This window comes from Chiloscyllium punctatum, chromosome 16, assembly GCF_047496795.1.
Source record: "Chiloscyllium punctatum isolate Juve2018m chromosome 16, sChiPun1.3, whole genome shotgun sequence".
NCBI classification, from domain to species: domain Eukaryota; kingdom Metazoa; phylum Chordata; class Chondrichthyes; order Orectolobiformes; family Hemiscylliidae; genus Chiloscyllium; species Chiloscyllium punctatum.
In genome coordinates this window covers 66,321,453-66,344,640 of record NC_092754.1, presented here as the reverse complement: position 1 = coordinate 66,344,640, position 23,188 = coordinate 66,321,453, and the positions used below count along the sequence as shown (strand labels likewise).

At 43.0% G+C, this 23,188-nt stretch overlaps 1 pseudogene; it reads right to left on the bottom strand.

Moving 5' to 3' along the window:
• Positions 1-1,591: 1,591 nt before the first annotated feature.
• Positions 1,592-23,188, bottom strand: part of LOC140486831 (uncharacterized) — a 28,985-nt pseudogene continuing 7,388 nt past the window's right edge.

Here is a 23,188-nt window from a genome sequence, read left to right as displayed (position 1 = left end):
AACTTGCTTGGTAACAGCTCCTCCCAATTAACTGTCTCTTGCTCCTGCTTAATACTTCCGTAATTTGCCTTCCCCTAATTCAGTGACTTCCTGCAAGGTCCTGAATTATCCGTAAGCATAGCTATATTAAAACTGAAGCAGTTGTGATCACTGTTTTCAAAAAACACTCCAAATGAGAGGTCAGTCAGCTGGCCAGTCTCATTAGTCAATACAGCAGTCCTGCTGTATTGGACCATGCACGCACTATTTTACCAGACAGGTCCCTGGGATAAGCTGTAGCCACTGGTCTCCAGCCAGAGAAACCCCGAACTTGATCCTCTTTCTTCAAAGTGCAAACCAATTCAAAACCCACGTGACCACGTCATGATGGAAGGTCCATTGAGTTGGATTGAAATAGTTTGATTTGACAGAGAATGAGTTGGAGCGAGTTGGAATAAAATTGGATTATTTTCGAGTGAAGTTGAAAGAAGAGCAAACTGAATTGAGTTGTGAGGTCAAGGCAGGACAGGGTCAGAGGGTCATCTGGTGGGTCTGCTCCCGATTAACGTGGGAATTAACAGATCCAGACCATAAGTCGCTGGAGGTGGGGGAGGGGCACATTACTTTCGGCATATTTGACTTATACTGTGAATGAGTGGAAACCTTTCTCACCCCCATGCCATTCCTGTCCTGTGAGTTTTTGATGTAAAAAGTGTCCAGGGATATTTCGTTTCAGTTCCGTAGAGGGATCTTTACTCCCTATCTGTTTTACCTGTCCTGCCAGTCACGGATTGGGACGGTATTGAGGATGCATGAATTCATTTTAAAAGAATAGAAGGTGTTTTAGCTTTATCAGAATAGCATAAGCTTTACTTCCACAATACTTTCTCCAATTTGAAAGAGTAGAGGCAACTTCACATTTCTAATCCTGAGCTAGACTCATAGAATACGCACACTGAGGAAGCAGGCCATTTTGTCCATCTCATCTCTACCGACATTCTAAACACGATTTCACCAACACTCAAATATCCTGTAGAACTGCATTTCCCATGGCTAATTCACCCAACTTGAGCATCTCTGAACACGACGAGTAATTTAGCATGGCCAATCCGTCGATGTTTCACACAATATGCACATAATTTGACTGTAAGAGAAAACTGGACCACCCAAGAAAACCCACCCAGACACGGGGAGAGCGTGCAAAATCCATAGACAGTCAACCAAGGTTGTAATCGAGGCCCCAGAGCGATTAGGCAGCAGTGCTAACCACTGAGTCACTGTGCTGCCCCAGTCATACATAGCTTGGAAGCGTTTAGTGTAAAGACCTTCACCAGGGAAATGTCAATCCAAGGAGATCGGACAAATTGTACAAGCTGAGATCAGTCTTTATTTTCAGAGACATGGCTTTGATCATTGTGAAATGAAAGATTCAGGGACTGATAGAACACCCAACAGAGATTCTTTGCACAGGTACACACAAGCTGAGACCAATGAGGGCTGCGGACTGGCAGATTGAAGGATTTCGGTGTCAGGTCCATTTCTGACTCTGTTCAGTGTCAAACAGGCTGACTGCGAGGTAGGTCAGATTAGTGCTTTACAAAGATATTGATTATCAGAAACCCTGTAAGTGCCATTCTTGAGCGTTCTTGAACATACGTAACGATGGTTACAAGGTGAGAGAATGTCGCCAATCGTAAGGCACACAGGGGCACTGCTCGATCAAAGTGCAATGTTCTGGGTGAGGCATCATAACCAGTTAATGTTCACCAACAGAGCTTATATCATCAATTCCCAGTGGTGAATCATTAAGACTCTGGGGATATTTCTCTTTCAGCACAACAGAATCAACACAGTGACGAACTGAAGCTAGGTTCCTCTCATTCACCAGTTTCAATATAGAGTCCGACTCAAACAGCAGGCAACTTGATTTGGAGACAAGAGAGCGAATGAGTTGTGGTTCACCTACTTTGCTGAGCTCAGTGCCTACTCTCTGATGTCACCGGTTTCCAGCGTTCACCCCTGCTGTGATCACAGCATTCAATCTAAATTGGGCAACCACAGTTACAGAGTCGCAGGAACTGGTATTGAGCACACACATTTTGTTATCAATCCTGCACACAGGACATGGGTACAGAGAGTTGAGTAGTCCTGGGTGTATCCATCCTCCTTTAATGATTTATAATGATTAATGGGCATATACATCCGAGTCTCTTTGTTAACGTATGCTATTTAAGTCAATACTCTTGAGTAGAAAGAACATGGAAAAACGGCAAAGAATGCATGACTTAGAATCGCCGTAGTGAACGTTTTCTGCCAATTATCTGCCTACTCTACCAACTCACTGATACCCTTGTAAAATTCTGAGTACTCTGGAGAAACTTCTTTTTTTCACTCCAGAGGATAGTGTATTTCTGAAATGGTCTGTCATAACAAGTGGTAGACACGAGTACAATTGTAACATTTAAAATACATTTGAATAAATGGACAGGAAAGGTTTAAAGGGATATCAACCAACTGCAGGCAAGTGGAATTATTTCAGTTTAGGAAACCTGGTTTGGTTGGACGAAGGGATTGCTTCTGTGCTGTATGACTGTAACACTGCCCTCCTCAGAGTTTATCATTGCAAATTTTATTTGACCTGCAAGCTTTCTAACTGTCCCCATGCACATCATCATCAACATTTGGACGGGTCTGTCAGCCAAATGATACAAGGTATAGAAACGACGGGAAGGGTAGAAGAGGTGGCAAGAGTGGAGGGAGAGTGGCGTTTTCAATTAGGGATCAAATTACAGCAGCACATAGGGTGGATATACCTGGGAGTAAGCCCAGGGAAGTTATTTGTTTGGCACTGAGTAATAACAAAGTGATGAGCACCTTATTAGGATTGCACCAATAGTCAACAGGAAACTGGGAAGCAAAACTGTAAGAGGACCTCAGTTATAGAACAAAGAACAAAGAAAATGTACAGCCCAGGAACAGGTCCTTCGGCCGTCCAAGCCTGAGCCGATGCAAATGTACTGCCTAAACCTGTTGGTCAATTCCTAAGCATTTGTATCCCTCTGCTCCCCACCAGATGCATCTTGCATTAATCTATCGTGCCTGCCAATTCCATCAGCAGCCCTTCCTTCATCTAATAACTTGGTCAATTCCTCGAAGAACTTTATCAAGTTAGTGTAAGAAATGGGGTAAAAGTGTTGCTTTTGCAGATGTAGAAAAAGCATACAGAAAAGTGGTACAGCAAGAGAACTATTAACTCGCAGGTATTTAGGGAAGTGTATCTCTACTTTTCAGTGCATAATTATGGATAATTAAGTACAAACATTAACGTAGATTTATGAAAGAAAATAATTCCTTTTACCATAATGTTTAAAACAACAGTTTCAGCAAAAAGCTAAGATTACTGAAACATATAAGCGAAGCACGAAAATGATACATTGTTAAGATGTATGTACAAGAATGGAATGTACCTATGGATAATGAAAGAAGTTACAAAGGGGAACATCGAGATAAGAGTTTAATCTTATGAAAGCACGTGCAAGGGGGAAATTGCCAACTTGGAAAGAAAGGGGCAACGGGCATGGAACATAGATGGGTAGAAGCGAAATAGTAAGAGAGATTGGGTAATTAGGAGTCCGGAGACATGACCTCACTCAGCTCAAAGGGTATAACTGAGCACTAACCAAAGTTCTAATTTCCTTTCATTTGCTTATGCAATTGAAGCCCTTACTTGCAAGTTCGTAGCAATTGTCTTGTTTCTAGCTTTGGTTGTCTCGTCTAAATTTTATTGAATTTTGTTTCTAACAGATTTGGGGGCTTGTCCGGGATCCCAAGCTCCGGTATCTCGGCAATTGTTGGAAAAAACGGAGAAGGTACACCTCGCTGATTTCGGCGGTCTCTAGTTTCCCTGCTTGCCGTGGCAGCTCGGGCGAGCGAGATCCAGACTGAGAGATCCTGGAAACAAGGCAGGTTGAGACGTGGCTGGTTCAGTCGGGTAACTCTTCTGCACAGGACCTGGGTAAGTATAATGATCTTGAATAAGTATTTTCCGGCGACTGCGGTAGGCAACAGTATTCGCTGTCATCACCGCAGGGTGGCTCAAGCTGACACACGGTGGTTTTGGTCGGGTAACTCTTTTATACAGAAACTCCAGGTAAGACATATCTGTATATCCCCAGGCGATTGGAGCAAGCAGCAGTTGTTGCTACCATTGCCGTGGGTCTGTGCATGCAGCGGTTTCGGTTGGGTAACTTTTGTGTACAGAAGACCCGGGTAAGATATCTGGATATCTCCAGGCGACCGGAGCAAGCAACGGTTGTTGCTGCCATTGCCGTGAGACAGGGCACACTGACATGCGGTGGCTTGGTCAGATCAACTCTTGCATATATAGGAACCATTAAAAGTTGTTTATACGGGACCTGGGTATCCAGGCAGCTGGGATAGATAGCGAAGTTGTCCAGGGTAAGCAACGGGGTGGTTGCTGCCGGGTATTGCCGAAGGATAACACGTGCAAATTCGACCAGGTAACTCTTGTGCACAGACTAAGGTATAAAAAGGGACCTTTAAGTATTACCTTTGTGATCGGGACGACCTTAAGTGGTCGGGACGTATGGACTGTACGGGGAATTGGCAAAATTAAATTAAGCATATGTCCATGGAAAAACAGCCCGTGTCAGTGGGCTAATGAAGCGCTGCTGAGGGTAAATGGCCTTAGGTGGTCGGGCATGTACGAGAAGTACTGGGAATTGGCACCACATAAATTAAGGTATTTTATTTGAAGAGTGAGGTGTCTACCTGATTCAACCACCCAACCTTAGATTGGTTGTTAAGAGGGGAAATCCCCCACGCGAAGGTCAGAACCCTGAAGTGAGTGCTGAAGTAGGTGACACCGAACCTCAGTAAGGGTTAATTAAATTACATAAAGAAACGGCCGAGTATTGAAATGGGAAATGATAAAAGTGATTTAAGTCTGTAAGGATAAACTAAAGGGATGTCCGAGGACCGCATTCCAAAGGACAGCCCTTTAGGAAAAATGTTACGAGACTGGAAGTACAATCCTCGGACGCGAGGAAAGGTTAAAAAAATGTTAAAATGTCAATGAAAAACAGCCTTACAATCAGGAGGAATCAGATTATGCTTCGTGTCAGAAGGGCTAGTAGCTGAAGGGCTACTGAGAGTGCACTTCCTAACTAACTTATAGCCAGACGTCCAGAAAAATATTCAAAAGCTAGAGGAGTCGTTGTGAGAAACTCAAAGTGTCTGTCGGACGTGGTGTCTGTGTGTGCATGCGAGAGAGAGACAAAGAGAGAGAGAGAGAAAAGAGCTAGTAGAAAGTTTAACCCTTTGTGATTCAGTCTGAATGCACATTTGTTTGTTGGTGATTGAATGATTCCTGGAGCTGGAGATCGGGACTGTTTTGAATCTGATTTCTATTATGGAAATTTTAACATGATTTCTTTTAAGGTTAAGGATTTTAAATGAACTTATAATATATAAATATATATTTACAAGTAATATTCCTAAATGTATATTTAGGAACAGTCTTTAAAGTTAGACAAGCATAAATTGATAAAGTATATTTGAGATTACAGGGAGCAAGAAATATTGCAATATTTCTTTAAAAATCAAGGTCTAAACAAGACATTGGGTGATGAGGAATGGCCATGAGGTTTCCCTAAAGCTGTTCAGTTGGTTAAATCGGCTCAGCAATTGATCTGGCAACGTAACATGAGAAGCAGAAACAGAAGGCAAAAATAATGATAAGCCACGGTTGATGAGGTAATAAAGAAAAGGACAACACTGAAAGGATAAGGAAACCGGGATGGTGGCGGGCAGTATATTGAAAATAAAGGGAAGAGAAGAGATCGTGCAAGAGATGTTAAGGGGTCTGGTAGACACGAACAAGGATCAAAGTGGAAATCCCCACAGGCGGGATGTTATTACTTTGCGAAGACAGGTCACTTTAAGAGAGAGTGCCCAGATCCGAAAAAGAAAGTAAAAGCAGTGCCATTTATGAACCTTGATGAAAAATAGGGGTGTCAGGAGTTCCTGCTTCGGGGGACCTACCAGGAACCCTTGATAAATTGAAAGGTGGGAACTTACAAGAGGACGTATTTTTCTTAGCCGATATGAGGCCGCAAGGTCATCGTTAAAGTTTAAGCCAAAGAGAGTGGGAACGAAAAAGGTAATTGGATTATGGCGACAGTTTTGTGATGAGAGGCACGAAGAATCAGTTTTGCGCTCATGACGAGATATTGCCACCAAATTAGGAACTGAGTTAACTGCAAATGGTGCTATTGAATCTGTTGAGGTTCTTAAAAATGAATGTGCTCGAGCAGATCAATTACAGAAACAGAGTGAGAAGTCACAAGTGACTGGTAAACAAACAGAACTGCGCGATTATAGTTTTTAAAATGTTTTAGTCACTTGTTATGTTTCTGCCCTGAATTATAATATATATAATTAATAATTAATATTATAATAAATCAATTGTGTTAACCTGAATGAATATTAATTGGCAGGATTCCTTCACACATTCTCAGTGACCTGTTTTATTGATTCATTGTTAATTTAAAACATGAACTGCATTAATTCATTGTTAATTAAAGAATGGAAATATACATTACTGTGTGCAGGCAGTGGGACCAACGGCCTTATTGGTAGAGGAGAGTCGGAAACTTACTTTTGGGGGAGCCTTAATAGTCAGCACCGTAAATCAGTTACAGGCCATACTAAATCAGAAAGCAGGACAATGGCTCACAGACTCTCGAAACATGACACAATCATAATAGAACAGGATGACCTTGTATTAGTCACAGACAGTTGCTTGAATCCAGCTGCATTTGTGTGGCGGGGAGAAGAGGGTGGCCCCTGGCAATCCAGAACATGACTGCCTTGATATTATTGAATATCAGAGTAAATTGCGAATGAACTTTAGAAACATACAGTTGCATGCAGGAGCTTGGTTGTTTATCGACGGGTCCTCCCGGATGATTGAGGGTAAAAAAAACACAATGGATATGCTGTAGTAGACGGGATAGAGGGAAACATTATCGAGGCTGAAAGACTGCCTAACGGCTGGTCAGCCAAAACTTGTGAACTCTATGCCCTAGAAAGAGCTCTCAGAACCTTATAAAACAAAGAAGGAACGATATGCACAGACTCCAAATATGCATTTGGAGTGCACATACCTTTGAAAAAAACATTTGGCAAGTAAGAGGACTGATACGTAGCAAAGGAAAAGAACTAGCTTATGAGGAATTGATAAAATAATTGCTGAAATCTCTGTTACTCCCGAGAGGAATACTGGTGATTCATATAGATGGACATCAGAAGGTGAATGACGTGGAAGTAAGGGGAAGTAGACTGGCCAAAGTGTTAGTTAAATAAGCGACCCTGAATCCACAAGGAGCAGTAATATACTCCCTAATATCTGCAATTTCAGATCTTCAGGGTGCCCTGTTGTTTACTACAAAGGGGGAAAAGGGACCAAAAGATTTGGGAGCTGCAAAGACGCAGATGGAGCAACCTTATAGTAGTTAGTACCCCCAACACCCCCCACCCCACCCCCCTGCATCAAGTCAGAACAAAAGGCAGGGAGATGTTGACGAGGCCATCCTGATGGAAAAAGATGACCTGGTGTTAGCAATAGATACCTGTCTAAACCCAGCTACCTTCTTATGGAAGGGAGAGCTCTAGACAAACGAGAATTAGAATATGACTGTTTAGATATCATAGAGTATCAAACTAAAATTAGACAGGACCTGAGAGATCTACCTTAACATGACAGGGATAGATTGTTTATAGATGCATCATCGAGAGTAGTGGAAGGAAAAAGACACAATGGATAACAAAAATCAAACTGTGGAGGCAGAACGGCTGCCTAACATATGGTCAGCCCAGACCTGTGATTTGTACGCATTAACTTAAGCTTTAAAACACTTAGAGAATCGGGATGGAACAATTTACAATGACTCTAAATATGCTTACGGAGTAGTCCATACCTTTGGAAAGCTACGGCAAGAACGAGGACTAATCAATAGTCGGGGAAAAGGAGTTAGTCTATTACGTGTTCTGACTGCTCCAAGACATGATATCGGCCGTTCTCCTTATGAAACTACCATTTCTAGGAGTGAAAGGAGAGGTACTTTCAGCTGGATTTAATAATAGGTTTTTGAAAAAACTATATTGTGGCACTTGGCTCTTCATTATCTATTCTTAGGAACAAAGGCCTGCTGGTGCAGACACCGCCACTCGAGTTTGCAGCACATCAGATACGACTGGGGGACTGAGTCCTAATCAAGACCTGGAAAGATACCAAACTAAACCCGAGCTGGGTGGGACCATTCCTAACCCTCCTGTCTACTGAGAAAGCCATCCGAACTGCTAAGACAGGGTGGAGTCATCACTCTCGCGTCAAAGGTCCTGTGAATGCCCCATTGGCGGAGTGGCACGCTCATCCTCTGAAAGTTAAGCTGAGAAAGAGGGAATGAACTAAGATAAAAGACACTTTTGTGATGTTTGATGATATATATTATTATTGATTGTAAGGGCTGTGTGGACTCACCTCTCCCTGACACCTAAAAGGTTAAGACAGGACTGTAGGCAGGCTTTAGAGATGGGTAGATACTGGTATAGTATTGTAATGTTAGTAATACTAACTATTCAGGGAGGTGGGAAAAATCACTTCACTACGCTGTGCCAGAATTATGCTAAACAAGAGAGAATTGCCAACTGTTGGGTCTGTGCAGAGGTCCCACACCATGGCAAATCTGGGATCCCCACTTGAGTAATACCGCTTATTATAAAAGAAGGATATGATATACAAAAATTTGAAGTGTGTCCAAATAATACAAAGTGGAGATCTGAAAGGAGCAACTATAACTTTGTTGAATTGTTCCCAAGGCCAGCCCCCAAAAATCAGGGGGCTATTGATAGTCTTAGAATTTCCCCACTGAAAGAAGCAGTGAACACCACCTGTTTCTGTAATCTGAATGATGCTGCACCTTTTCAACTAGGAAAATCATCTTGTGTACATACCAGTCAAGCCACTGCCACGACCACTCCCCGAATATTGAATGGAACGTATTGGGTATGCGGTCTGAAGGCCTATCCATTTATTCCCGGGGGAAAATATGTTATGAAACACTTCCTCAAGACCAGAAAGGTTAGAGTAGCTGCTGTTACCTCGCTTATATGGTCCCTCACCTCCGAATAGAAAAGCATGTGCCCAAACTGAGAAAGGAGTGGGGATAAGACGTAAGACCCGAGAGGTCTCTGAAGGAGATCGTCTGCTGTGGACACTACTCCCGAACTACGGTACTACAAGGGCAGGGGTCGAAATACAGAAACTGGCGGCTGCCCTTGAAAAATGAATTAATGATACTACCGGCACAATGGGGGAAACTCAATCCCAAATATCGGCCATAACCACTGAAATGATTGCCACGAGACTAACAGCTTTACAAAATCGAATGGCTTTAGACTATCTTTTGGCCGAAAAAGGAGGAACCTGTGCTCTGATTGGTAAAGAATGTTGCACCTTCACATCTTCCATAGTGGAAGATAAGGCAGAAATAGTGAAGAAAAAGATAAGCAATATAAGAGAAATTAGAGATGAACTCCGAAAAGATGAAGGATGGGAATGGGGATGGGGTAACTCGAGATTGACCGGGTGAGGAAAATGTTTAGTGAGTTTCGGCATTTATGTGCTATTAATAATTGTAGGTAGGGTTTAATGTGTTTACAAACGCAAGAAAGAGAGAGTAACAGATAACACCTAGTGTTTGAAAAAAAAGACAAATTTAGAAGGACAGAAATTACTAGATTGTGAACCTCTACACCATAGGCTGAAAAGAGGGCAGAAAATAAGATTGCAAAAACAACAAGTGGTTAAGAAAAGATATGTGGCATTTGTTAGAAGTTGGGTAAAAGTGTTGTTTTTGCAGGTATAGAAAAAGCATACAGAAAAGGGATAAAGCAAGAGAACTATAAACTCTGCAGGTGTTAAGGGAAGAGTATCTCTACTTTTCAGTGCATAATTATGGATAATTAAGAAATAACTTTAATTGTAGATTTATTAAAGAAAATAATTCCTTTTACCATAATGTTTGAAACAACAGTTTCAGAAAAAGTCTAAGATTTCTAAAACATATAAGCAAAGTACGAAAAAGATACATTGTTAAGATGTATGTACAAGAATGGAATGTACCTATTGATAATGAAGGATGTTAAAAAGGGGAACATCGAGATAAGAGTTTAGTCTTATGAAAGCACGTGGAGGGGGGAAATTGCCAACTTGGAAAGAAAGGGGTAATGGACGTGGGGCATAGATGGGTAGATATGAAATAGTAAGAGAGATTGGGTAATGAGGAGTCTGGAGAGATGACCTCACTCAGCTCAAAGGGTATAACTGTAAACTAACCAAAGTTCTAATTTCCTTTCATTTGCTTATGCAATTGTAACCCTTACTTGCAAATTCGTAATAAATTGTCTTGTTTCCAGCTTTGGTCGTCTCGTCTAAATTTTATTGAATTTTGTTTCTAATATCAGTAAGGCACGATCTCCCCCGTGCAAAACCATGTTGCCCATCATCGATAAGCTCATTCCATGCAAATATAAATAGATTCTATCTCTTAGTACCCTCTCCAGCAACTTCCCCACCACCGACATCCGGTTCACTGGTCAGTAGTTACGCAGAATATCCCGACGACCCTTCTTGTACAGGGGGAGAACATGAGCAACCTTCCAGTCTTCCAGCACCTCACCTCTATTTAAGGATGCCACAGAGATATCTGTCAGGGCCCCAGCTATTTCCTCTCTCACCTCCCTTGGCAACCTGGGACAGATCCCATCTTGTCCTGGGGATTTGTCTACCTTAATGACCTCTCGCATACCCAACATATCTTCCCTACTTATACCAACGTGATCCATACTAATCAAACTTCTATCTCTAATTTCACGATGCATCATGTTCCTCTCCCCAGTGAACACTGATGCAAAGTAATCATTCAGAATCTCACCCATTCTCTCAGATTCGGCACACAGCCTTCCTTCATTGCCTTTCAGTGGACCAATCCTTTCTCTAGTTACCCGCTGTTTTTTTATATAAGAATAAAATGCTTTGGGATTTTCCTTAATTCTGCTTGCTAAAGCTATTTCATGACGGCTTTTAGCCCGCTTGATTCCTTGTACATCGAAAAATAGAACATAGAAAAATACAGCGCAGTACAGGCCCTTCGGCCCTCGATGTTGCGCTGACCGAAGCCTACCTAACCTACACTAGCCCAATAACCTCCATATGCTTTTCCAATGCCCGCTTGAATGACGATAAAGAGGGAGAGACCACCACTGATACTGGCAGGGCATTCCATGAACTCACAACCCGCTGAGTAAAGAATCTACCCCTAACATCTGTCCTATACCAACCTCCCTTTAATTTAAAGCCGTGTCCCCTAGTAACAGCTGACTCCATATGCGGAAAATGGTTCCCACTGTCAACTCTATCTAAACCCCTAATCATCTTGTACACCTCTATCAAATCTCCCCTAAACCTTCTTTTCTCCAAAGAGAACTGCCCCAAGTGCCTCAGCCGCTCCTCATATGATCTTCCTACCATGCCAGGCAACATCCTGGTAAACCTCCTCTGCACCTGTTCCAGTGCCTCCACATCCTTCCTATAGTATGGCGACCAAAACCGTACACAGTACTCCAGATAAGGCCACACCAGAGTCTAATACAACTGCAACATGACCTCAGGACTCTGGAACTCAATTCCTCTACCAATAAAGCCCAGTACGCCATATGCCTTCTTCACAGCACTATTTACCTGGGTGGCAACTTTCACAGATCTGTGTACATGGACACCAAGATCCCTATGCTCATCCACACTACCAAGGAGCCTACTATTAGCCCAGTAATCCATCTTCTTGTTACTCCTACCAAAGTGAATGACTTCACACTTAGCTACATTGAATTCCATTTGCCACCTTTCTGCCCAGCTCTGCAACTTATCTATATCCCGCCAAACCTGCCACATCCTTCTTCGCTGTCCACAACTCCCCTGACTTTCGTATCATCGCAAACTTGCTCACCCAGCCTAAAAGCCCCTCCTCCAGGTCATTTATAGAAATGACAAACGGCAATGGTCCCAAAACAGATCCTTGTGGAACACCGCTAGTAACTGCACTCCAAGATGAACCTTTACCATCAACTACTGCCCTCTGTCTCCTTCCAGCCAGCCAATTCCTAATCCAAACCTCTAATGCGCCCTCAATGCCATACCTCCGTAATTTTTGCAGTAGCCTACCATGGGGTACCTTATCGAACGCCTTGCTAAAATCCATATACACCACATCTACTGCTTTACCCTCATCCACTTCCTTAGTCACCTTCTCAAAGAACTCAATTATGTTTGTGAGGCACGACCTGCCCTTCACAAAACCATGCTGACTATCATTGATCACATTATTCCTATCCAGATATTCATAAATCCTATCCCTTACAATTCTCTCTAAGACTTTGCCCACAGCAGTGGGCAACAGTGTTTAAGACTTGTCCATCTCTTCAGCTATTCTTCCAGGGTCCGTTCTGTTCTCAGCTGCCTAGACCTTATGTACGCTTCCCTTTTCCTCTTGGCTAGTCGTACAATTTCTCCTGTCATTCATGGTTTACGTATCTTGCCCTTCTTATCCTTCGCCTTCAACGTGACATGCCTATCCTGCACTGCCATTAGCCTATTTTTGAAAGCCTCCCTCATCTCAAATGTGAAATTCACTTCATCTGTAAGAATAAGAGGGAGGTTATGGTAGGGGATTTTAATTTGCCAAACATATATTGGGGATGCCATGGTTTCAAGGGCTTGGATGGAGAGGAATATGCTAAGTGCACAAGAAAAAAATCTGATTCAGTATGTGTATGTACCTATTGGAGAAGGAGCGAAACTTGACTTCCTCTTGTGAAATACTGAAGGGAAGAGGGATCGTTAGAGGAGCACTTTGCGGCAAGTGATCATAGTTGTATTCATGTCAAAATACTAATGGAAAGGAATAAACCAGATCTAAATGCTAAAGGACTAAATTGAAGGCAAGAACTTTCAAGTTGGTTGGGGGCATATTTGCAGCAAAATAAAAAGACTTTTGGTAGCAGTAGCAGAAGCTGATCTAGTTCAAAACGATTCCATCCTTCAGATGACCTCTGGCTAGCTTTTCTCACTGAAATTTCTCCTACCTGTAATAACCTGTGGTTGTATTTATCTTTTTGACATGGGTGTCTTTATGGGATGATGTTGGTTTGGAGCAGCTACCTAGTAATAGTTACTATACTGATCCATTAGTTTCTCCAAAATCCCATTTGCATTTGATTGTGTTTCAATGGTAGTGATGAAATGAATTCTGTTGTGCTTAAAACAAAGTGGTTTGGCCAGCTGCATCACACCTGGAATATCCATCTCACATTTGCCTTTTTAAAAGGATACAGTTAGTGCCTACGCTACCTTCTTCGAATATTTGAAGGTCTTCTGTCCTGTTCTGCAATACCCCCCTAATGAAAGCATTGTCATCAGTACTGCCGACTGCTTTTCTCCCTCCCTTCCAGAGTGCCATGGGTTTGCACGCCATGAAGGAGTGCAATCACCTTCACTGATGTCGGCAGTATCCAATCAGTTGGTGAGTAGGACGTCGACACATTCCTTTACTACCTACCTGCTTCTCTGGCTGCCTGGTGAATTATAAGGGATTAATAGTGAACACGCAGAGACTAATGGGAAACTCAGGAATGCTAGAGACCGGGATACCTGAGGATAAATTGCAGTTAAGAAGTTTAGAAGGATTAGATTTCGGATTCATGAATGCACAAATGGTTGTTACAGCCTTTCACTCAGCAATCGGTAGGCTAAGGTTCCAGTCGCACAGTGGATCTATCAGCGGCCACCAACGCAAGTTCTAGTGCAACAGAACGGCCAGTCTCTCACCTTCTCTGTGGGCCACCCAGATGCCCAGTGTGGAGCGTTCCATTCCCCGCAGCAGGCCCGATCAGCTCTCCAAAAATGGTCACCGTGACAAAGCACGACTGGAAGCGCCAGGACTGGTTGTTGGTCAGCAGAGCACCCTGGTGTAGTTCACCACCTGGAAGAGAAATTGGTCATATATTCTGCACCCAATTCACGAGGAAAGGGCGTTACTTCAGCCTGAGTCACTGCTCTAACAAAACGCTAGCAGGTAAATCACTAAAATTACCAAGTCAACCGTGTCATACCCAAAATTAACTGATCTTTATGGTTACCAATCGAAAGGTGGGATAGAGAAGTACAAAATTCGGGAAACTGTTTCTCCATGCTATTTGGTGTTCAGTTCAAAATCAAGATGTTAAAAACGTTAGACAGGGAGGAAGTGTATTGACAGGGATGAGATCAGAGTTGCAAGGATGAAGGAGCTGGAAGGTGAAAACTAAACTTTAAAAATGTTGAAAAGCGTTTATAAATTAGAAGATTGGTGAGCTCAGTCGTTTCGTTGGCTCGCGTGTGGTTGAGAAAAATTCTAACAGTAGGGAACGTTTGCTGTTCTGGTGAGGGTAGGCCCAGGACCTGCCGCTTCACCCAGTCTCTCTGTCTGAAAGGCAAATGCCACTGACAAAAAAATAAGAAAAGAAAAGAAAAAAAAGAATATGGAACATCCGCAACACAATGAGAAAAGGACCTATTCGGAGGATCAACATGCACTGAAAGAGGCCGACATGCTATGATACAGAAATAATGTGAGACGGTGTTTGATCCTGTTTTCTTCTGCAGTCCGTTACTGACAGTTTGCCAACTCCTTTCCACTTCCTAAGGAGGAGTGCAAAGTGGCAGTTTCCGAGTCAACTGCAGCCTGGATGGGTATTGACCTTGCACTGTAATCGTTGCACTGATGAATGAGCCAGCCAGCCGGCTGAGACGAACAACATCAAGTTACTGAAAAATCCAAGTAGACTTCAGGGCAAACTCCTTCACACAGAATGCAGAGGGTGTCAGAATCGACAATATTTGAAATGTTCAAATTAAGGATGGGAGTTTAGCATTTTCGGGAAGGGCAAGTTAAGTGAGGAAAGGCAGGACATTTACTTGAAGAATATCAATGCTGGCACAAAGGACTGGGCTGTTTCGACTCCATGTGATCCGTCCTGTGTTCCACATGCAACCATTGGTCCAATTGAGTGACTCCAGTACAAGATGTGCGCACCATCCGTTGGATTGCAGCTAACGTCAGAAACCACCAAACCAAGCAGCGCCATCAGCTGACAGCCGTTACACACTCCCAGGCTGAAGGTAGCTCGTCGAGAACGGAACAGTGAAAACTCAGTACGTGCAGCAAGATTGAATCGCACTGTTGCTGTGCAACCTGCGGGAGAGGACAGGTGAGGAATGTTAATGGAAGTGAGCTGTGGTTGGCAACACTGACAAGCAAATCAGACCATCAATCAAGTACGAGATCACAGAGACTGTTCCAAAGTTCCCGTGATTAAATATTCTTGCTCCATCTTTTCATGTAATGAAATATTCCTGTTCTATGCTCGAGGATGATTAAATACTTTTGTTTCTATAAATCTCCTGGATTAAAGTATCCTTATTCTTTAAATAGTCCCATTCCCCATTCCAACGTGATTAAATATTCGCGCTGCTGTATTTCTCCTACCTTTGATCGAGCCGATGAGGTCAGCTTAAGAATCCTCCGTCAAACACCACTCACTAGAAATAGACTATAAACTCATTCCTGCACAACTATCGGTTGTCACAACACAAACCAACAGGAAAATGGATTCAGCTTTACTGAGCATCTATCACGATACACACAACACAATCCCTTCAAGTCCGATATCAGCCTCGTGGTCACTCACATGGGGTTCTTGCATTCAAAATGATGTCGATGCAAGGCGATCTTTTCCAAGCTCTCTGCAGCAGATCATATTCTTAGACATCTTTCAATCTTTCTGCTATTTTAATTCTCAATTCTAAGTCTATTAAAACAAGTAGCAATGCTCTTTTAAAACTGCTTGCGGGTCTGATATTCCCAATACCGATACTGGATCCTGGACCAAACCTACCAGCTTTCCACAGGTGTGATGTTCGGACCTCGGGGAAATCCGGAACCGATGCCCAACCGGCCCACAAACAGTACCTGGCCCCACGGTGACGAGACTCCGAAGAAACCAGTCCCGCCCACAAGATTCCGAATCAAACTAACCTCTAACATTTGGTCCGAGGTCTCTGCTCTATCCTCTGTAACTTGATTCTTGACTTCCTGACCCATCGACTGAAATCAGTGAGAATAGACAACAACACATCTTCCATGAAAATCCTCAACACCAGCGCCCTGCAAGGCTGTGTATTCAGCAACTTACTGTATTTCCTGAATACTCACGACTGTGTGGCTAAATTTTGTCCGAGCTCCATCGACAAATTCGCCGATGACACCACATTTGTCAGCCGGATCTTAAGCAATGACGAGGCCTAACACAGGCAAGCGATAGACTGTTTGGTCGTCTCGTGTGAATATTACAATCTCTCCCTCAAAATCAGAAAAACTAAAGTGCTGGTAATTTAATTCATTACACAAGGTGAGTACGCCCAACCTACCTTAATGTACATGAGGTGCAAGTGGAGGTTGAAGACAACATCAAATTCCTGGAAGTGACAATTACCAACAATCTTTCCTGGTCCACCTACATTGCTGCAATGGTCAAGAAAAGGTATAAATGCCTCTGCCTCCTCAGCAGGCTAACGAAAATCAACATGTCCACAAAGAATTTAACTCATTTTCTACTGGTGTATATTAGGATGCATCACGGCTTGGTATGGTAACATCCATTAATTCCATCTGCACACTTCTCGCTGCCTTGGAATGGCTACAAACATCGAAAACCTCTCCCAGCTTGGATATAATCTTTTTCCAACTTCTTCTATCGAGAAAGCTTAAACAAATGGAACAATAGATTCAAGAACAGCTTCTTCCCTGTTGGATAGTTAAAGCTTTTTTTAGGTAGGTGAAAGGCAAAAAAAATGTTTGAGACTAAAATTGGGCCCTTGAAGACAGAACCAGGGGAATATATTACAGGAAACAAAGAAATGGCAGAAGAATTGAATTGGCACTTCAGATCTGTGTTCTCTGGGGAAGACACAAGCAATCTCCCTAAGTTAATAGTGGCTGAAGGACCAGAACTTAAGGAAGTTACATTAGCCAGGAATTGTTGGAGAGACTGTTAGGTCTGAAGGTTGCTAAGTCCTCGTGGCCTGATGGTCTACATCCCAGGGTACTGAAGGAGGTGGCTCGAGAAATCGTGGATGCGTTGGTGATTATTTTCCAGAGTTCGATAGTTTCGGGATCAGTTCCTGCGGATTGGAGGGTGACTAATGTTGTACCATATTTTAAGAAAAGTGGGAGAGAGAAAGCAGGAAATTATAGGCCAGTTAGTCTGACCTCAGTGGTGGGAAAGATGCTGGACTCTATTATAAAGGATGAAATTACGACATATCTGGATAGTAGTAACAGGACAGGTCAGAGTCAGCATGGATTTATGAAGGGGAAATCATGCTTGGCTAATCTTCTGGATTTTTTGAGGATGTAATTCTGAAGATGGACGAGGGCGATCCAGTAAATGTAGTGTACCTGGACTTCCAGAAAGCTTTTGACAACCTCCCACATAGGAGGTTAGTGAGCAAAATTAGGGCGCATGGTATTGGGGGCAAGGTACTAACTTGGATTTAAAGCTGGTTGGCTGATAGGAAACAAAGAGTAGTGATAAACGGCTACATTTCGGAATGGCAGGCAGTGACCAGTGGGGTACTGCAGGGAATCAGTGCTTGGACTGCAGCTTTTTACAATATGTGTTAATGATATAGAAGATGATATTAGTAATAACATTAGCAAATTTGATGATGATACTAAGCTAGGTGGCAGGGTGAAATATGAGGAGGATGTTAGGAGATTACAGGGTGAACTGGACGGTTTAGGTGACTGGTCATATGCATGGCAGATGCAGATTAATGTGGATAAATGTATGGTTATCCACTTTGGTGGCAAGAGCAGGAAGGCATATTACTACCTAAAGGGAATAAATTTAGGTAAAGGGGCAGTACAAAGAGATCTGGGTGTTCTGGTACATCAGTCAATGAAGGTAATTATGCAGGTACAGCAGGTAGTGAAGAAGGCTAATAGCATGCTGGCCTTCATAACATGAGGGATTGAGTATAGAAGCAAAGACGTTCTTCTGCAGCTGTACAGGGCCCTTGTGAGAACACACCTGGAGTACTGTGTGCAGTTCTGGTCTCCAAATTTGAGGAAAGACATTCTGGGTATTGGGGGAGTGCAGTGTAAGTTCATGCGGTCAAATCATGGAATTGCGGGACTACCTTATGCTGAAAGACTGGAGCGACTGGGCTTGTATACCCTTGAGTTTAGAAGACTGAGAGGAGATCTGAATGAGACATATAAGATTATTAAATGATTGGAAACTCTGGAGGCAGGAAACATGTTTCCACTGATGGGTGAGTGCCGAACCAGAGGACACAGCTTAAAAATACTGGGAAGACCATTTAGGACAGATATGAGGAGAAACTTCTTCTCCAAGAGAGTGGTGGCTGTGTGGAATGCTCTGCCACAGTGGGCAGTGGAGGCCCAGTCTCTGGATTCATATAAGAAAGAATTGTATACAGCTCTCAAGGATAGTGGAGTCAAGGGTTATGGAAATAAGGCAGGAGCAGGATACTGATTAAGGATGAGCAGCCATGATCATATTTAATGGTAGTGCAGGCTCGAGGGACAGAATGGCCTACTGCTGCACCTATTGTATTTTGTCTATTGTCTATTCGACTCCAAAGGGTGCCACAAGGATCGCTGCTTGGTTTTCTACTTTTTTTTCATTTACATAAATGTTTTGGATGCGAGTGTAAGAGGTACAGTTAGTAGGTTTGCAGATTACATCAAATTTGGAGGTGTAGTGGACAGCGAAGAGGGTTACCCAGATTACAGCAGGATCGGGACCAGATGGGCCAATTGACTGAGAAGTGGCAGATGGAGTTTAATTCAGATAAATGCGAGGTACTGCATTTTGGGAAAGCAAATCTTAGCAGAACCTATACAGTTAATCGTAAATACCTAGGGAGTGTTGCTAAATAAAGAGACCTTGTAGTACTGGTTCATAGCTCCTTGAAAGTGGAGTCGGAGGTAGATAAGATAATGAAGAAGGCGTTTAGTATGCTTTCATTTATTGGTCAGATTATTGAGTACAGGAGTTGGGAGGTCATGTTACAGCTGCACAGAACAATGGTTAGGCCACTGTTGGAATATTGCATGCAATTCTGGTTTCCTTCCAATCGGAAAGATGTTGTGAAACTTGAAAGTTTTCAGAACAGATGTATAAGGATGTTGCCAGGGCTGGAGGATTTGAGCTACAGAGAGATCCTGAACAGGCTGGGGCTGTTTTCCCTGAAGGCTGAGGGGTGACCTTATAGAAGTTTACAAAATTATGAGGGGCATGGATAGGATAAATAGGCAAAGCATTTTCCCTGGTGTCGGTGAGTCCAGAACTAGAGGTCATATGTTTAGCGTGAGAGGGGAAAGATATAAAAGAGACCAAAGGGGCAACTTTTTCATGCAGAGGGTAGCACGTGTATGGAATGATCTGCCAGAGGATGTGGTGGACGCTCTTACAATTGCAACATTTAAGAGGCATTTGGATGGGTATATGAATAGGAAGGGTTTGGAGGGATATGAGCCGGGTGCTTGCAGGTGGGCCTAGATTGTGTTGGGATGTCTGGTTGACATGGAAAGGTTGGACCGAAGGGTCTGTTTCCATACTGTGCATCTATATAACTCTTTGACTCTATGAATCTCAAATTTAACTTTGACCACGTTCTGTGTGCACTTTCTCTTCAGCTGTAAGAATATATTCCTCGCTCTGTCCCAAAAACCTTAGTCACTTGGCATGATATGATCAGCCTGTATTGCACGCAAAACAGAACTTTTAACTGTACCTCGGGATATGCGACAAAAATACATGAAATCCGTCATGTAACATGCCCTCACACAACGTACAATCCAAGAAATGCACTGCACAAGCTCACCAAGATTTTTTCTATAACACCTTTCAAACTGAGGACCACTGCCATTGAGCAGGACTAGAGCAGTAGATAAGTGGGAAGACCACACCCCCACCACCATCCCGCCTCAAGGTCCACACCAACTCACCTTCCATCCTGATTTGGGATATACAATCTGGAGTTCCGTCAATGATGCAAATTCAAAATCAGGAAAGATCCTCATTAAGGGCACTGTGGAGGTCACTGCATTCAAAAGACGGCAGCTTGCCATCACCTTCTCACTTCATTACCTTCCAAGCTGCCATTCAGTTTTGAAAGAGATGGAAAACTGTGCAAGTCCCCACACGGACTGGCAATGAATTCCCCTGTTCCCAACACCACTGCTTGACCAAGGATTGCAAACCTGCCTAACAGTGGAAACAGTCCACTTCTGATCTGTTTCTTCTCACCTGGAATCCAGCCATGACAAGCGATGCCACCCTATCTCTGTAGCTAGTATTTCCCTCTTCATGCATTACTGCTACTCATGGCAGTCGCAAACTTGCTGACATGAAATCAGGTGTAGTAGTCCGATGTTACAGAGGACTGACAGATGATGAGCACGTTTGAAATATATGCGTTAGTTGGTACTGACATGTGCCAGGGAGATATCACTGATCATGGACTAAGGGAATGGTTTGTTAGTCACTGTGCATAGGCAGAAAGCGCTTGGGATCGACAAGAGGGTGGGGTATGATCGCAAGCCGTGGCCTCAGAGAGTCATCCTCTCACATTTACCTAAGCTGAGTAGGCTGAGTCTGGTTACTCTTTCGAAGCCGAGACTGTACTGGGGAGCAAGGCGATACTTCAAGCTGCAATCTACCTCCTCGACACATGCTCTATTAGACTGTAGTCTCTCCAGCCGAAAACTGGTTTCGTCACCAGGATCGGACAGTAGCTGTTATAGCTGACACAAAGTCTTCCCCAGTCACTCGCACCATTACATTGAACAGAACTGTTTTTAAATGGGCAGAACAAAAAACTCAAACGAAATTATCATCATTATAGCCCATTTGCAAAACTGATCAAAACCTGTGGCCAGCTGGATATCGGTCAGGCAGCAGGAAATATTCTCCATATCTCAGCCCACACAGGAAATGGTCATGAATGGAATACTGATCTTAAGTGGATATCAAAGGCTTACCTTGTGCAGCATCTTTAAATGGACAATCCTCAGGTCAGAGCTGAAGCTTGTTGATGACCCTGTAAACCCCATAGCATTTCACCATAGAATATATACGGTGGGCAGGATCCTCCAATGCTGTGGGGAAAACACAGAATTCCTATTTTGTGGAAACAAGTCAATCGGCCCTCCGAACAGCATCCCACCAAGACTCAACCCATTCTTGTAACAATATATTTCCCGTCGTTAATCCTCATAGCCTGCACACCCCCAGACACGATGGGACAATTCAGTACGGTCAATCCACCTAACCTACACATCTTCGACTGTGGGAGGAAACCAGAGCACCCAGATGAAATACTCACAGGCACAGGGAGCAGGTGCAAGCTCCACGCAGATAGTCACGTGAAGGTGTAATCGAACCCGGGTCCTTGCGCTGTGATGCAGCAGTGTGAACAATGGGACACTGTGCCATCCAAACTACTAGAGTAGGTGACAGCAGCTCACTTGGCACAGGCTGGGGATGGAGAACACACAAATTAAGAGAACAAGCTCCTTCAGCCCCTCAGATTTACTTGGTTATTCTGCATAATCAGGCTGAACATATCGAGGCCTCAACTCCACACGCCCGCTGACACCACACTCACCCATAATAATCCAAGACTCTGCCTCACAGTAATGAAACTCAAAGGCAACGTTCCATTTTCTGGATTTTAAATGAGACATCCCTCATTTTTAAACTCGTGCTCTTCACAAAAGGCAACATTTTGTCACTATCTAACTGGTAAACTGCCCTGAGGGTCTTTTGAAAGCCTCAGCCAGACCATTTTCTAATCTCTAATGGATATCGAACCAATTTTGGGAAGGTTGTAGCTCAGTTTGATGTTATGGTTGTAGGTTTCCTCGCTAAGCTGGAAGGTTCATTTTCGGAAGTTTATTCACCAAACTAGGTAACGTCATTAGTGAGTCTCCAAATGAAGGACTTCTGGCGTGGCCCACTTTCTATTTATGTGTTTGGGTTTCCTTGGATTAGTGATATCATTTCCCCTGAAGATGTCGCTTCCTGTTCTTTTTCTCAGGGAGTGGTAAATGTGATCCAAGTCAATGTGTCTGTTGATGGAGTTCAATTTGGAATGCCATGCTTCGAGGAATTCTCGTGCCTGTCTCTTTTGCTTGTCTTAGGATGGATGTGTTGTCCCAGCCGAAGTAGTGCCCTACTTCACCTGTATGTAAGGAAAGCATTGAGAGTGAGAACACAGACTCAGCCTGTCCAACATTTCCTCATTTAATCTACTGTCAATACCATGAATCCAATGAAGTACATTGCTTCTAATGCATTTGCACCGTCTCCTGGATATGGAGAAGAAGGTTGTACAGTCAATTACAGATCGATCTGCACAAATTCCTTGCACATCAGAAGCATAACGTATGAACTTCATTTCCCTTGAAATAAATGACAATATTCCACTCTCTTCCTTATCACTTCCTGCAACCAAATGCTTAATTTGTGGTCATAGATCCCTCTGTACCAGAGCATGCTGCATTCTCTGCATTTAAATGAAATGTAAGTTTTCTGTTAACATTTTCCCACATCATCCTCCATTTGGTAAATTTAGCTGAGCAAGTTCAAGTTTCAAATAAACGACAAACTTTTCCATACTCAGGTCCTCCTACATTTCCTTTCCTACTTATTTTGGGAACATTAGTGAGTTTAGCAACAATCCATTTGTTTTAACAAGGATTTATTATACCTTGTGAAAACACGAGTCCTCAGAACTAACCCCTGTTGCATATCACTCATTGCATCGTGTCAACCTGAAAATCACACACCTATTCCTACTCTGTTGGCTTTTGCCAACGAATCCTCTATTACGACTAATATGTTACAGCCTACGCCATAGACGTGTTTTATATTTAACCTTTAAAACTGTACCTTCTCATGGAGCCATATAACACAGAAACAAACCCTTCAGTCCAAC